We start from the raw sequence: 16,661 nt of genomic DNA on the forward strand, positions 1-16,661 counted from the left end.
TATGATGTACATTAAAACCAGTGCCGGTTGCTTCTACAGTGACTATTTTTGATTTTGCAGCATTTTCAACATTAATTAGAGCTGCTCACGATTGATCGTCTATTGCTGTGATACCAGGAAGTTTTAATTCTGTCACCTCTGGCTTTCACAGCTTTTTTTGTTTTCACAGAATTGTACGATTAATAAAACGGAGGGCTTTTTTCTAAAACAATTGATTTTAGAGACACCAAGACTGTGATTAAAAGTGTACCAGACATTTTAGCAACCAAGGCTTTGTTACAGAGTCCACACAGAGTATTTTCTTCATTTCTACACAATGTTTGGAAAGGTTTTCAATCCTGAATGTGGATGTTATTTTAATGAGAAGTTAAATATTTTTTTTTTTTAGATGAAAAAAAAAACTATTTTCATATGTTACAACTGCATGTCAGCTGGTTATGCACGCTTTTGACTTCAACTGCACTGCAGAAATTCGCGTTGGACATGTTCTCTGTGTATTACAGGCACTGCACGCTAAGTAAGGTGCAGTGCTGTTTTTTGCCAGCAGGGGGAGCTGTTGAACAGCGGTTCAGAGCTGTACACAAGTGATTGTCTTTTTTTTTTTATTTAGACAGAATTAATACGATGTTCTTTGTTCTGTTTACTGTTTCGCTGTGTTCGAGTTAAGTGATCGTTTCCAGTCTCTGTTTATATCTAAGTGGAATATAAATATATATATATAAAAAATGCTTTGTAAGTCATGCCTTTGAAATTCGTTACTTTTGCTTTACGTTATTTTGATAACCAGGGAATCCATATTTGTTGTAAATATTATATAAAAATATAGGTGCTTCTAATGGAATATTTTTAAGACTGTATCCTTAATATTTTACAAAAAAATAAAGAATTTAATTAAATGTGTAAGAAGGTCTTTTGAAATCATTTAGTTTGAGATGTTTTCTTACATCTTATACACTGACTGCGCTACTCCCTCCACCGAGCATCTTTATTTCAGCTCTGGTGAAATCACACACTACAGGATTTACCATACCACTTACCATACCTGAGGCACATCCAAAAGTTACTTTTATTTTCAACAAATCTAAGTCATACAATTTCATCTCCATAAACATGCAAAACATGTTGAACTTCTGTCAACACATCTGGTGTTATTTATAGAACTGCACTTCTACACACTTGCTAATTGGTGTTCCTCAAATTGCCCGTACTGTGTAAAAGAGTGTGTGTGTGTGTGTGCCCTGTGATGGCTAGGGTATACCCCACGTGCCCCAAGTCTCCCGGGAGATGCTCCCCGTGCGACCCTGTATACAAGATGACGCGGTATAGACAATGAGTGAGTGTATACTAGTCTGCAGCAGAAGGAGGGCCAGTACGGGGGCCTCGAATGCTGACAAACTTATTTATTATTTTAAGATACTTATTGTGATGAATGCTGAGGCTCCCCTCCAAATTTTTGCCTACGGACTCTAGAATTACTTCTGTGCGCAGTCATTTGGGTTGCTAAAAAATAAATAAAAAATGATAGATGATAGATTCTCTAAATAGTTGCAGATTGTCCTCTTTGAGAAAAAAAAACATCTCATGTGAAATGATTGTAATACAGTACATAAATTTGGGGGTAGTTGTTGAAACATTTTCACTGTAAATGAACAACATTTGTGTATCTTCAGTTTCTGAGTAAAAGGCTTGTGTGTTCTTTTCTGCACCCAAAAACACTGGTCGCCGACCCTAAAATAAAAATGACAAGAAGCCATTTAAAAAACTTCATGGGGTCATGTTAGAAGGAAAACAATAATTGCCTCATTTGGGCACTGGGAAATAACACAAATTGATGTGGTGGTGGTGTTTTTTTGGTCCGCCCCTCATGGTTTTGTGTACACACACACACACGCACATATATGTACATACAGTTTGTGTATATGTGTGTAAGAATAATTATTGTGAATATTTGTCAATGTATTTGTTTATTTATCTATTTATCTCTGCCTGTTGTGATGTTATGCAGGGTTTGTTCGAAAACTGCTTCTACTCCTGGACTGTAGGTAGCGCTGTGGCGTTTCGGCAGCGCCTCCTACGGCTGGAAAAAAGCAGCGCTCTGTCGTATTTGCCTTTTAATACATATGTATTGTGCTTTTTTAACTTTGCGATGTCTGGACACCAAAGGGGCTGTGCTAACTCTGCGGTCGCGTAGCGTCATCACGGAAACCCCTGTTGCTCTTTTTGTTGTTTTTGGCTGTGCGGAAATAAGTGAGAGTGTGTATCGGTGAGCGCGCTGCCTGCTCGTCCTCCTCGCAGAGCGGATCTCAGTGTTTGTGTGTGTTGTTGCTCGGTGTTCAGGAGCGGCCGAGTGCACGAGCCTGGCTTCAGGATGACCTAAAGCTCGCTCCCGGGAGATGTCAGTTCACCCCGCGCTGTGTCCGTTCCCTGCACAGGTCCAGCGGTAAGTGACTGCGGCGGAGAATTCTAATGTAATGTCCTAAGCCCTCAGCCTGTGTTAAGAGCGCACAGCTGCGCGCGCGCGCGTGTGTGTGTGTGTGTGTGTGAGGGGGGGGGGGGGGGGGGGAGTAGCAGTGCTGGTGCAGAATGAGAGATATGACCTGTGTCTACATTGTTATTTATCAGTGTTGGACAAAACAAGGCACAAACATGTTTGTTGTTTGAACGTTAAAGCCGCTGTGCGCTGGCTGTTGACAGTTTAACGGACTCACCGGTGTTTGCTAATATTTCCCTTAGCTAGTGTTAATGCACGGGGAAGTCCGAGCTTTCACATCAATTCTGTCAAACGTGAGCGAGTGTTCATGAGAACAGCGTCTCTCTCTCGCTCTCTCTCTCTCTCTCTGTAAGCTTCTCTTGTTTCTCGCAATGCTTTTGTTTGAAGATAACTATTGAACCCTGGTACTTAACGGTTTTATACCGGTCACCTTGGTCACGTGCTTAACTCCGCCCTTTCTTAAAAATAGAGATGGGAGTCACCTGGGGTCACCCGGTACAATATTATCACGATACCTAAATGCTGATTTAATCTGTATTGCGATTCTGAAAAAACATCACGATTAAAAAAAAAAAATCCAGATTTTATATGAATTTCTTTTTCAGATTTGTGTTAAAACAAGCTTAGCAAATAATTAGCTCCTAACATGCAGAATTATTTGCTTTGTGTTAAATAAATACATACATTCACACACATCCTGCTTAATAGCATACACACACACAAAACCCAACAGCGATGGATTATTGGTGCTATGTATATAAAGATATAGGTGCAGGTAAGGTAAGTATAAGGTCAGTAAATTGTCTGTATAGTGACAAAATATATATAGCTATATTTTATATACTGTATATTGAGAGTGAATAGTTTAGAGCTCACTATGTATAAGATTATAGCGGAACAGCAAACTTTAAGCACCTCAATTGCAAAAATATTAGAAATGGGTATCGCCAGTGACCACCCGAAACAATATTATCACGATACCTAGGTGCCAATTCGATTTGTATTGTGATTAAGTAAGATGCTTTTATAAATATTTTAGGAATATATATATATTTTTATTTTATTACAATTTTAAGACCTTGAACCTAAAAAAAAAAGTTGAATAATAACTTGAAAGTTTCACGTTTACGCCTTTATTTAACAGCTTCACAAATCGAATCGAATATGAGTAATTAAATATATATCCTGTTCCTTATTAGTATTAAGGGCAGCATTTTAATAATACAATATAATATATACAATACAATATTGCTTTAAATGTAAGAGTTTAACATTTAATTTAAAATTCAAAATTAAATTAGAATAAAAGAGCTAGATTTCTACTGAGTACTATCGTATCGTATCATATTTCTAAACAAACTTGGCAAATAATTCATTCCAACTACACGGGATGTCAAAATGGTAAAGAAACGGCACTGTTTTACCACCTTTCAGAGTTTGGAGGAAACGGCCAGTCGGAGGCTTTTTAACACACAAAATTTTTAATAATGTAAGTCTATAAAAATGCCTTTCTGTGTTGTAACATTAGAAAGCTCGTGCACCCAGCACGGAATCATTAAACTCCAAGACTGATCGGACATGGCTGATCAAACCTCAAAAACAGCCTGATCGACCTGTGCTTGTCTATTCTAAATGAAATAAATTATTTATTACTTTCCAGCCAGTGTGCCCAAAAGCATTGCGAGAGTTTAAGTTTCAAAAATGTAGATATTTAAAGAGAAAATAATTGCGAAACATAAGTTAATCGATTTTTCCTCCCATATCTATCTTTTAAATGCCATCGCTTTTTTTTATCAATCAAAAATATATTTTATTCACACCGCTTAATGTTTTAGCGTTGCAACTAAACAGACATGCACAAATAAATAGACAACCAAAGTTTTATGATGAGCGCACCAAAATCTGTTGCAATTATTTTTAAAATTTTTTCAGGTTGAAACATCATCTTTAAGTGTAGTTTTAGAGCTTGTCTGCGAGTGAAGGATCCGAGTCATTTTTGTAATTATTGAAATAATTTTTAAATGGAGCCAGATTGTTGTTCAGGCTGAGTTTGGACTTTTCCTGACACAAACTTGAAATCACCCCTTTTACCATCAACAGATTTATAGTTCAATTTAAAGAAAGGGGTAAAACATCAGCAGTGTTTCCTGTGAAATGATTCTTTTAGCAGTGGATTGGCAGAGTGACTCTTATTTATAGCATGGTGTACTATAAGGATTGTTCTCTGCTTTCACTAGTTAAATCGTTATAACACAAACAGCGTGATGTCTCACATTCACATGATAAACAGGCTATAATTAGATTTTTTTTTAATTACTAGCACTGTTTTGAAATGCTGCATGTATTATACAGGTCTTTGCATGTATAAGTCAATGCTTATTCACAGATTGTGTCTTTAAATCCATTTATTGTATCATTTGCTTCATGAATTTCAGTTCAATATTAAAGTATTTTATAGCTGCTGCCTTTGTGTAATCCTGAGCTTGGGTTAAGGGCTGTCCGGAGTTTCCTGCATTCTCCCCGGGTTCTCTAGTTTCCTCAGGTGGAACAGCTATGGTAAATTGCCCCTGGGTGTAAAAGAGCTTGTGAACGCATGTATGCACATGATGCCTTGTGAGGTCCTGGCATCACGTGCATACAAATGTTCACACACTCTTTTACACCTGGGGCAATGTATATCGCCTATCCTCCGTGACCCTGACTAAAATAAACCGTAACTGAAGAAATATTTGGAGTTTAATATACTTTTTGTAAGTATAACAAGCATCGTCACACTTTGATCATAGATCAAAAGTTTGCATGCTTTTGAATAGAAAATAAGTAATTGCCTGTTATCATTATAATATGATTCCAGTGATTTGTTGTTGCTAGGGCTGGGTGAGGAAATAGAGAGTGAGAAAGCACACCCAGTTTCCCCCGGGGGGAGGGGGGTTCATGCTATTAGTTCTTTTTACTTTCTTTATACTTTTTTTCTCCCCATCCAGTATTCCACATATTGAGATAAATGTTTGTGTATTAATCTAAGTGTAGAAGGGAAACTAAATTATGCAGCTGGATTTGTTTATTGCGTCCCCTCATTTGCGTAACAAATGGAATAAAATCCAAAAGAACAAATCCTTCGTCTCTTTGGCTTACCTCACTCAGATTCAGGGAAGTTTCAGCTGCGCCCTCATTACTGAGGAAAAGTCGTGTATTACTCGGCTGCTGAGCTTTTGAGGAACTGGACTTTTGAAAGTGCTTAGATAGATCTAAAAACGAGTGCTAGGGGAAATAACACACGAAGGCACATTTAGCCATAAGGCTGTGAATGGGGAACTCAACACAAAGAGGTTAAAGGTAAGCAGTGGGGTGACGTGATCGCTCGCGCTTTATCCTGGTCAGGGTTGTATGGATACAGAAAGGATCCTGAGAACACTGGACATGCCGCTGCTATACACGACTCGTTCATTTATCTCAGCCAGTTCAACTAAAACTACTGTGTTTTTCTTAAAAAAAATAATAAATCAGGAAGTGTGGAGAAGCTGTAAAACTTAGAGGACGCCCATGCGGACAAGCACAGAAAATGCAGGGGCGTCGTTTTGTAGATGAAGAGCTTTTGTTATGAAAGTAGTGTAGTGTGCAGGCACTAGTTGTGACAGGTTATAACTTGTGTGTAGCTGTAGTTTTACAGGCTACACTTCTGTGAATTGAGATGATGTGCACTAAAATGTGTCATCATAAGAAAACATTCTAGCTTAGCTCTAAATCAATCCTGAAGATGACTTAAAATAAACTCACAGATTTTTTTTCTATCATCCTCTCGCTTTCTCTCACTTCCTTTTTGTACACTTAGTCCTTTCTGCTTCATCAATGCCAGCTGAGGTTCTCTGGAGTAGTGGTATCATTTAGTTGTGATTGATTGATCCACCTGCATTAGCCAGTACTTAATCTAAGAACGAAGCAACTTTAAAATACAGTGTTAGGAAGTAAGTAATATAATGACTGAAGTGGTGTTATCACCTAAAGTTGAATATGGCACAATTTCTTTTTCACTACCAATTCTAAAAACTTGAGGATTTTAATACTGATTTTTATCTTATACTGTTTGTTTTAGAATTACTATGTTTTAGTATAATATTTTATAATTATTATTATTATTATTACTTTTTGTATTATTTTCCTTTGCAGTTATCAATTACATTAGAGTTGGCACAGTGGCGTCGTGATTAGCACTGTGGCCTCGCACCTTCAGGGTAGAGGTTTCTAATCCGTCCTCTGGTGTGTGTGTGTGCATGGAGTTTGCATGTTCTCCCCGTGCTTGGTGGGTTCCCTCTGGGTACTCCGGTTTCCTCCCACAGTCCACAGACATGGGGATTATGTTAATTGGAATTCCCAAATTTGACATATTGTGTGTGCACGTGCCCTCCAATAGATTGGCACCTGGTCCAGAGCATACCCCACCCTCTACCTAAAATACCAGCTGGTTTGATTACATTGTACGAATATCATTTTATTTGTAATTGGTCATTATCATTATTTTTTTTACATGAATGAATTATATTTTATAATTATTATTTTTATTTTATTATTTTATTATTTAAGATTTCAGACTAGTAGAATTTATTTGGTTATTGCTGTATGCATATAAAGGTTTAATGACATGTGGAAGGTATGATGGAAAATGACATTACATAGTATTTAATAATGCAAGCCTTAAAGGTTACACCTTTGGTAATTTTCTTGTATAAAAAAAGACATGATAAATGTAAAGTAGTATTATGAAGCGCCCTTATTTAGTGCCTGTCTTCAAGTGATAACCACGGGTGTGTTCTGTTTCTCACTGGGTATCCATTGTGTGTAAGAGTAGGTTCACTTTGTTGTCTACGGTGGCCGAGAAGTGCAAAACAAAATAACAAAACCAAAAACTAAATAACAAAACCAAAATAACAAAACTGAAAACAAAATAAAAGCATAAAATTCTTATTGCTAATCTTTAGTGGCAAATGTCTTGTGGTAAGAATTTCATTCGCAAGCCACACCTACCTTTTTCAGTTTGTTGATTTCTGCCACTGTTTAGATGATCTGTCACTCAAAATATGCAGAAAGTTTTATTTAAATACCGTGCGGCTGCAGTACTTTTTGTATATTGTTAATGATTGAGGTCTCTTCAAATCAGCGATAATAATTCAATTCGCAAACTTTACCTATCTTTTTAGGTTTTACTGAATTGTCATTGTGTTTTGTCATATTTTCTTTCTGGTTGTGTCGTTGTGTTTTCAGATTTTTTTTTTTTCTTTTTAGTTATTTTTTTTTTATTATTTATTGTTATGGTTTCGGTTTCGTTACGTTATTGGATTTAAACTTGTTATTTCTGCATATTATGAATATTTATGATTAATTTTATGTTAATTTTTTTTTCACTTCTCGGTCACCGTAGTTGTCCCTTGTTGAAAATGGAATTTCATGTATAATGTGTTTGCAAGTCGCTGTTTATAAACATGGCTTTTAGGACGCAGTTGTACTGAGCTTTCACCTGTTCTCACTTGAATTTGTATAACATCCTTGCCAGACCAGAAACAAGCTGAACCACTTTTTTATATAAAAGTAACAGTGCATTACCTAAGGACAGTAGTCATACCTGCATTACACAGGTTTGTAGTAATTATGTAAACTTTTTGTCTTGTTCATGTTTGCTCTAAATTCTGACAGATTCATCGTTCACATGCAGATCCGTCGTTCCTGTTTCTGTGGAAACCGAAAGTACTTGGGTATGTTGTTAGGGTTTTTTTTTTGCACAGATTTAGAAGTTACAACCCTGTGTCTGCGCCACCTATATTTAAATCTACACTTACTGTTCACTTTATTAGGAACACTGACTGTATTCACCCTCTCATTCATGCAGTTATATAATCAGACAATCATTTGGAAGCAGTACAGTGCATCAATTTATGTAGAGACAGGTCAAGTGCCTCAGTTCATGTCCAAGCTAAACCCTATTGAGGATTAGGGTTGAAAAAAAATATCGCCTGGTCTGTTTCCAGCTGTTCAGTTGGGGGAAACACTGTGTTTATTTTAGCCTTAGATTTTTGGTCTGATTTAAAAGTTTAATCCTTTTGCTGTTTAAAGATTTGTTAAAATGCTGAATTGTAAAGAGTGCAATTACAATTCCAACATGACATTTTCACCCATTCTGTTTTTCTCCTTATCATTCTGTATAAGCTCCAGAGACCTTTGTGTGTAAAATTCAGCAGGTGCTTACATACCCATCTGGTACCAACAACTATGCCAAGGTTAAAGTCACAAAAGTCACCCAATGTGTGATATTGTCGAGGATGGAATTTTAGCCACGCTCTTGATTGTTGTTCTTCAATCTAGTGCACTTTTAACAAATTAACAAAACCAGAACAGCTCAACAAAGTACAGGTTTGTCCTGGATCCACGGTTTTTGCTCCTTCAAGTTCATACAGTACTTTGTTCATACAGTGTGTTACTCACAATCTCTCTCTCTCTCTCTCTCTCTTTCCAACTACATTAGTCAATGAAAGTGCAGTAATACAAATAAGTAGACTAGCAGCAATAAAGCTCCCTGCTGGCTTAAACCCGGGTGACACTTGACCACACTCCTCCTGCCCCAATCACTTTTTAAAAAATAACCAAATCAATAAATGAATTACTCAGTTTTTTAAATAATTTATCTTTGGTAAGTACTTTATGCAGGACAAGGTCGTGGTGGATCCGGTAGCGGTCCAGTGAGTCTGAGGCTGGAGGCAGGAATGCACATCATTCCATCACAGGGCACCCATTCACACTTTTCTTCACACCTAGGGACAGTTCAGTTTAGCCGTGCACACACTGACATGTATTTGGGAGATGGGTCGGGGGGACGCCCACATGCAAATGGAAAGAACATATCAAACACACAGTAACTTTAATTAAGGATCATATTGAACCTGTGAGGGAGCAGTGTCCACACTATACAACATTTATATACCTTATGTAATATTATGTAATACATAATATTAAACACATTATTTGTTTTGAGATCTGTAAGAGAGAACTGATTATTAGAGATACTGTTAAAATGCTATTTGAACTTACAGGAGTCTCTGCGATCGAGTGAGCTATTGCTAAATATACATCTATTACTCACTCACGTTTAGTAAGCGCTTTATTCTGCTCAGACTCACGTGTACGATGACCCTATGCCGAGAACACCGGGCATGTGGCTGAAATTTGCCATTATATGTCTTGTCTTTTTTTGGGGGGGGATTTTTGAAAATATGTCTAGACATAGATGATGGTTCACAAGCCACTCATTACCCTAAACAAGATATGGAACAAGTATATGAATTGCTTGCTTCATTGAACACTATTATTGTCAGTCAATCCCTAAATTAAAGGTTGCATTGTTTCTGGTCTACAGACATATTTGAACATGGCTTTATAAGTATCACTGTAATAATACTCAATGTCTTCCACCAAGCAAAGCCTGATTTAAGCAATCTGGCCTGAAACTGTAGTTGTAAATACTATGAACTATGAAAGTGTGCTGCACTGTCTGATGTTTCCTCTATGACTGAGTAGTTTATTTCTGAAGGTGGCTTTAAATAGAGACATGTTTGGACTCCCTGCTCTTCCTCTGTCAGCTTTGACAGACTGACATAACCGACATGTGGCCAAACAACCAAACACACACAGACAACACCACACTTACACTCTAATCATTCTTACACACTTGTAATCATTAGTAAATAATTTTAATAATTAGTCACTGGATATCACTCTTGTTTTGAAACTGAGTAGTCATAGTTGAACAAATCAGGGCTTGTAATGCAGATATGAGATCATGGGCTCACACTGAAAGTTATTAGCAAAAATTTTGAGGGAGCAGTAAAAAAAAAAAAAACACCTGTGTATATAAAAAAAGAGAGTGTTTTATAATTTTCTAATTCAGTTTGATACATGTGGGTAATTTTTGTATTGCATTTAATGATCTTTTGTTTGATAAATAGTCACATACATACATACATACTTCATTAATCCCAAAGGAAATGAGGACGAGGAGCGATCTGCTTTCAGAGTCTGTGTGTAACAGCTACAATCAATACAGTATTTCTTCCCCCCCGATTTTCTCCTTAATTTGGTTGTATCCAATTCCTCCCTGTCACTAGGGGGCTCCTACATTAAGACTACTACTACCACTCAGTCGGGAGGGCCGAAGACTATCACGTGTTTCCTCCAAACCAAAGGACGCCGGCTGACCACATCTTTTCGAATTGTTCGCTTACCGTTGGGGGCAGCGTAACACGTTTGGAGGACAGCGCTATCCACTCGCGTGAGCTCACAGTCATTCCTGATTCCTGGCTGATTAATGTGGGAGCACTAAATACCTCTCATCCCTACCCTCTGAGAGAGCTTGCCCAGTCAGCTCTCTCTAGGTTAGCTCGCGATCTCTGGATGATAGGACGAGCACTTTACCAACGCACCACTCGGAGGCCCTAAGACATTTATCTTTTAATTACGATATAAACTAACGCATGCAATGATAAAGTATATACTAGCTGCTAAGCTCAACAACAGAAGAAAAATGTTATAGTTTGACTTTGAAAGGAGCCAATCAGAAATAGGTCATATCCCTTTCAGCTTCTGATTGGCTAATGTTAACAGCATTGTGATATCACACACAGGAGAGAGTGAAAATGAGCGTGCAGTACAAACTAAGCACGCGCGTGAATGACTTGGACAACGCAAATGAAATCTGAGCACAAAACACAGATTTTTACACTCAGGTTTTGGCACGAAGATAACGGCAACTATTCTAGCTCCATCAAGTAAACTGACTAGTCTGTGTAGTTCCGCCTAATTGTTACAAGTCAGTGGATTGAAGAAGATTGGTGAATTATTAGTGTTTTGTTTTACACTGTGTGAGTGTGACCAATAAGTGTAACTGATATATACCCATTAAACACGAGAATGCAGCATGATCTGAATGCAGGGAAATACACACAAGTGAAACCATCATTTATAAATGAGATGCGTATGAATGAAATTAGAATTTTCAATTAATTGTGCAGCCCTAATTGAGGGGTTACAGGCTTAAATCCTGGTGATGTCATAATCATCCATGGCCAGGATTCAGTCACATTGACATTAAACCATTCATGAGTGACTGGAAGCTTATGTATGCTGAAGATAGATGTATTATACTGTCCTGTTACACAGCAGCTTGAAAGATGTGGCTGCCCTGCTTCAGTAATCATGTAAGTGTTAAACAGTGGGTACTGAGCTATAAGTTACAGCTGGCTGGAATGATTAGTGAAAAAAATTGGTATATATTTAGTCTCTTTTATAATATAACAGGTATAACATTTGACTATTTGCTTGTTCCTAGTAATGCATGTATGCATCATGGTTTTCACTATTAATCATTTATTTATTTATTCGCTGGTAAAATGTATGGAAAAATTAATGTATCCAGGCAAGTTTGAAACCTTCTCTGCCTGTTTTTATATCCGTGTACATATGATAAAAAGGTAAATATGATATGCATATAGGTTGACAAAATAATGACAGTGACCTGAAATAATTTTGAATATTTAATAAACAGTAATTATTAATCAAACTTTAACATAAGCTGCCAAGATGTGGGCTATGAAGAAACATCTGTAACCTGTAACATCTTTATACTCTTAAAAACGGCTAATGTGGCAGGTATAATGCGGTCAGAAGGCTATAAGAAAACCTTTTTTAATGTCTTTTATATCTCGACTACACACTTGAAATTGAACCTGTTAAATGTGTTTTTGCAGCTTGTATTGCTCATACAGTGTTTTTCTCTCCTCCGCCAGACATCTTCGGACTGCTTACAGAAAAAAGGCCCCTCTTTGTTGGCATGCTTGGCATGGGCAAAACATGGAAGGGTTTTTGATAATAGCCGAGTCGAGGAACAGCTCTCCGTACCCATAATAAGTACTTTCCAAGTTGTCGCAAAAGTTGAATCCCTCTAAGTGTGGAGTAGCATCATCAACCCAAGAAGTGTGGCTGCTCGTTCAATCATCACTTTATGGTCAAAGTAGGCACCAACTTTTTCATGCCACCACAGCCGTATTCCCGTAACACTAGTAATAATAGACTGTTTTACTGTAAAACCACATAGCCTAGCACCACCATCTATTATGTTGGACCCTTAGCCTTCAACTGCTTAGATGTATGATGAGAGAAAAAAAAAATGCAGGTCGCTCTGGTTAAGGGTATCTGGCAAATGGCAAATCGTGTGGCTAAAGTGTGGCTTACAGCTGGGGATCAAACCGCCGATCTTCTGATCAGTAACTCAGTGTCTTAACCCTTTGAGCTACCACTCCCCCATTTATTAAAGATGAGTAAATGAAGGCTGCAAACACAGTGCGTTAATTAACGTGGCCAGTCTTTGTCCTTCAAAGGTCGTATCCAATTACTTGCTTGTGTCTTTAAACTAGTGTTCATGCAAAGTCTTTGCTGTGTCATGCTCAGTCTTATTATCTTATACTGTTTCTGCCTCATGAGCCAGAGCTCAGTGATTGATTACATTGGATGTGCTGTGTTTGCAGTGTTGTTTGTTAAGTGGTGACTTAAGGAAAGCGATTATAACTCATGGTTTTCGTACCCAAGATGCAGAGATGGCTGGGTTCCACCAGTGACTGATCATCGTGAAGCACAGTTAAAGCATTGTAGTATTGCTGTGTGCATGTAAGGGAAAGACTAGTATTGTTTGTGATTCAGCAGTGATGATGTGGGTGTCACTCAAAATCAGCTTGGCCGTACCCAGCCCCCGTCTCTCTCTCTCTCTCACACACACACATAGTTCCTGACACGTCCTGTCCTGTTTAAACATGCACACACTCTCTGAATGGTTTCTCTGTCACTCCACTCTATTTCCTCTGTCTGCACACAGGATGAGATGACCCAAAGAATCTCACACTCACACACCTTTAGTAAACGAAAAACAGGCAGACAATGATTGGCAGTAACTTTCCAACTTCCTTACCATATGTGATTAGTAGCTAAAAACGAGACAAAATGCAGTGTATAATGCAAAATGCATAATGGATGTTTAACCATATGAACAATAAACAAAGCTCTTTGTAGCAGGAAGGCAGAATGCATGCATTGGAGCCTGTGGATGTGTGAACACTGTAGGGTTTGTCATGAGTGTCAGGTTTATTAGCACGTCTCAACTGCTCACACCTTTGGCTTTAAGCAGAAGAACACATCTTGCTCGTTTGAGCATCTTAAAATACTGTACATGCTTGGAATAATATGAGTTCACATATTTGATAACTTTTAAACTTCCTACACGTTTGTGTGTGTGTGTGTGTGTGTGTGTGTGTGTGTGTGTGTGTGTGTGTGTGTGTGAAGGGGGGGAGCTGATCATATAATTATAATTATAATAATAATACATTTTATTTGTAACACACTTTTCATTCATTAAATCTCAAAGTGCTAACATTAGATAGAAAAGAGAAATGATAAGTAAAAAAGTATAAAACAATGAAATAAAACCACATCAACAATTGTTAACTTTGTAAACAGCATATATTTGTATGCTTTCAGTTATTGATGGGATGATCATCGATTATAGTTGATGATTGGTTAAAAAGCACAAGAAATCAACCTATTAATTATGAAAAATGACAATTGTTTTTAATTGTTGAACTTTCCCTAAACAAGCCATGTTGTAGTATTTGCACTCCTGAGCAAATCCTGTGTAGTGGAAACATGGGTAAAGGCTGAAGAACTGTTATCGTGCACTTAATCCTGATAACCTGCACATGCTTACTTCCTGTCATCCTGTAAATGACAGACGATATATCTCAAGGTGACCTGTTGTTCAACTTTCCTTGGGTAAAAAGGCCATTCCCGGATGTGGGCGCACTTTGGTTTTAAGAACAATTATACAAGTAAACCACCAAAATCTTAACATGACAAGCATGATATACAAAATCTGTGACAAGGTGTATGTGTACAATGGTAAACATTGGGAAAATATCGCTTCAGTTATGAATCAGTATTCTTTTGTGTGGTGATTCACGTATCACCAGACTAACTCCAAAATAATTTTTTTTTTACATATATAACATAGACCACCAGAATTGGCTAGTTTTCAGTTTGATTGGTCAGTCTCGGGTATAAACGATTCTGTACAGAGCGCAGAAGCTTCTGAGTTGCGCAACTGAAACAAATTTTTATGCCATTACGTTATCAAAAATTGTGTGCTAAAAGCATCAGATCTGCCTTTTACTTCAAACCCTATGAGCAAATTAGTCTTAAACCCACTGATTACACACGCTTACACAAGTCTCAAAAGCGAGCGCTACTTAGTCATACTACACGCCATAGAAGCCGCACATGCCTGCATGCTTTTAGTCACACAACTCCTGCACTTACTGTTGAGCTTTAAGGTTTTGGAGGCATTTGAGAAGGTAAAATTTCTTTGTAATCCTACAGGTGGTACACTCTGAACTATTTACACATTTTCATTTGTCTAATTTAATTTCAAGTTAAATGTTAAACTCTTGTATTTGAACTTAGTTTTTAAGTTTTTTAAGTAAGAAAACTAACTTTTTAAGAATTGGGCTAGATTTAAGTACTCATTAAACTTTATTAAACTAAATCGTATAATAATAAAGTGATACTAATACAATTGCAGTTTTAATTGAATTGGCACTTGCTGATTATGATAATCATGATACTAGGCATTTCCATGCATGTGTATGTGTGAAAATAGTGAATTGTGTTGGAATTGAAACACATTTTCAGGAAACACAATGAGGTCAAGAAGCATCCTACTGTGCAGTAAAACCGATGATTAATTAATCATTGATTGGTTTACTCGAACCCCTAATTATTAGGTGTTTTCCAACTTCCATCTTTACCTTCAGTACTTTCTATGGTTGTGACCCATGCATTTTCATAAAGAGTCTAGAGGATTTGGCTGTCATTAGCCAGAAGGCTAATTAAAAGAAAACCTTTAAGATTGTTTAGTGCAAATAGGCAATGCTTCAACAGAAATAGTGTATATATGTGTCCATACATCAGTACATATTGGCAGCAATTAAAAATCAAAACCTCAAACACTGATCGCATTACTGCCAAATGGTATTTATTTTAGGTTTAAGGTTATCAAGGTTAGGAAGATTATTACTTGTTGAGATTAATGATGAACATCTACAGTATATGATTTAGTAAAGTTGATTACTAAATTTAAATGGATATGTTGTGAAAAATATCTATTTTAAATTATTAGGTTAATTAATATCAAGTTTCTTTATTTTGTTTAAACTCTTATAGACAAAATATATTATTGGTGCTAAAAAGTGACTCACCTAGGTTTAGTGACCGTAACTTTTTAAAATTAAAATCAATGATCTTAATTCTTATTCTGATAAAATTTGGCCAATTTAGAATTTCACATGAAAAGACAGAAACCTGAAAATGTGAATTATTAAATATAAATAAAAAGCAAATTTGTTAAGATATTGCAACAAGAATTTGACATGGTTATGGACACTACCGATTTTTTGGGGGAAAAATCCTTAATTTTGCACGTAGTGCTTTAATTTAAGCAAAGGTTTTACAGTCATATGCTTCTAGAAGCTTACTCCAAAGCTCACACCAAATGGTATTAAGCATATATAAAATCATGGACATTTAGTACATTCACGTCTTCAGCTGACTTAATTCTATTGCCACATAACTTTGCTGGGCCTGGACCTAGACACTGCCTTCAGAGGTTTCCCCTATGTGTTCCTAATAAAGTGGAGAGAGAGTGTTGATGGTGCATAACTAACACTGCCTGTATCTCTAATGGTGTTTAGCTGTGTGTGGTGTTTTCTTGCATGTACTGTACCTTATATAAGCTAACATCAGCCTTAACTATGGCTCCTACAGAGTGCATTTTAAACACTTGTTGTTTTCTATGCATCCTGTGTTTCTGTTTTTCACACGAACATTACTTGCTTTTGATGTGTGTCGATGTGACACACTGCGGTTCTCTAATTATGTCATCTCACACACGTGTGCTTTCTTCACACATCTAGTGCATGACTGCTCTGGTTCTCCAGCTTGTTGCCAAGTAACCATTCTGTCCTAATGAGAGGGGAAGTTGTCCAGAGTGTAGCAGGTGTTGAGCAGAGAGCGGTGTACAGAATGAATT

At 37.1% G+C, this 16,661-nt stretch overlaps 1 protein-coding gene across 3 annotated transcripts in view; it reads left to right on the top strand.

The window, feature by feature from the left end:
- The first annotated feature begins 2,081 nt into the window (after positions 1-2,081).
- LOC128520465 (DENN domain-containing protein 4B-like) overlaps positions 2,082-16,661 on the top strand; it is a 38,648-nt gene continuing 24,068 nt past the window's right edge. For 2 of the 3 annotated variants that reach the window (XM_053494714.1, XM_053494716.1), the window contains exon 1: positions 2,082-2,440. The gene's annotated coding sequence lies outside the window, so the exon portion shown is untranslated. Of the gene's footprint in view, positions 2,441-8,179; positions 8,239-16,661 lie in introns of all 3 variants that reach the window. The other variant, XM_053494715.1, reaches the window with a different exon arrangement.

The sequence above is a fragment of the Clarias gariepinus genome, chromosome 4 (assembly GCF_024256425.1).
Source record: "Clarias gariepinus isolate MV-2021 ecotype Netherlands chromosome 4, CGAR_prim_01v2, whole genome shotgun sequence".
NCBI lineage: Eukaryota > Metazoa > Chordata > Actinopteri > Siluriformes > Clariidae > Clarias > Clarias gariepinus.